The 524-nt window shown below is 32.6% G+C and overlaps 1 non-coding gene across 1 annotated transcript; it reads left to right on the forward strand.

Annotated features, from left to right (window-relative positions):
- The first annotated feature begins 412 nt into the window (after window positions 1-412).
- Window positions 413-484, forward strand: TRNAT-GGU. Its single transcript has one exon. It is a non-coding gene; the product is annotated as a tRNA-Thr (tRNA).
- Window positions 485-524: the final 40 nt, after the last annotated feature.

The raw sequence follows: 524 nt of genomic DNA on the forward strand, positions 1-524 counted from the left end.
TAGTTTTTTGTAATGCTATGACTAAATTCGAAGAATATTTTCTGCTTTAATTATTCCATCTAATTTATTTTTTCTATAAAAATTGCAGGGTACGTGTCGAATCTCTTCATCAATGAATCGATGAAATATCTTGGATCTACGTCGAATTGTGTCTCAATCAAATGAATCTCATTCTGATGAGGGTAAAAAAATATTTTCGGGGCGGTCTAGGAAAAAAGCTTATTTATATTTTATTTTATCAATATTAATGCACTACATTTTTTAAAGACTTCTAAAAAAATATCTGAAGTAAATTTTTTTTTGATTGGTCCTGAACGGGCCGAGATCTATCTATATGATGTATATTATATACATAGGTACATACAGTAGACTCATAGTGACTGTTGGTTCATTCAACAATTGAATCAAATGAGCCCTTTTAACTCAGCGGTAGAGTAACGCCATGGTAAGGCGTAAGTCATCGGTTCAAATCCGATAAGGGGCTTTTTTCACAAAACTCTAATCTAAGTCTTCGGTTTGGGGCG

This window comes from Papaver somniferum, unplaced genomic scaffold, assembly GCF_003573695.1.
Source record: "Papaver somniferum cultivar HN1 unplaced genomic scaffold, ASM357369v1 unplaced-scaffold_31313, whole genome shotgun sequence".
NCBI lineage: Eukaryota > Viridiplantae > Streptophyta > Magnoliopsida > Ranunculales > Papaveraceae > Papaver > Papaver somniferum.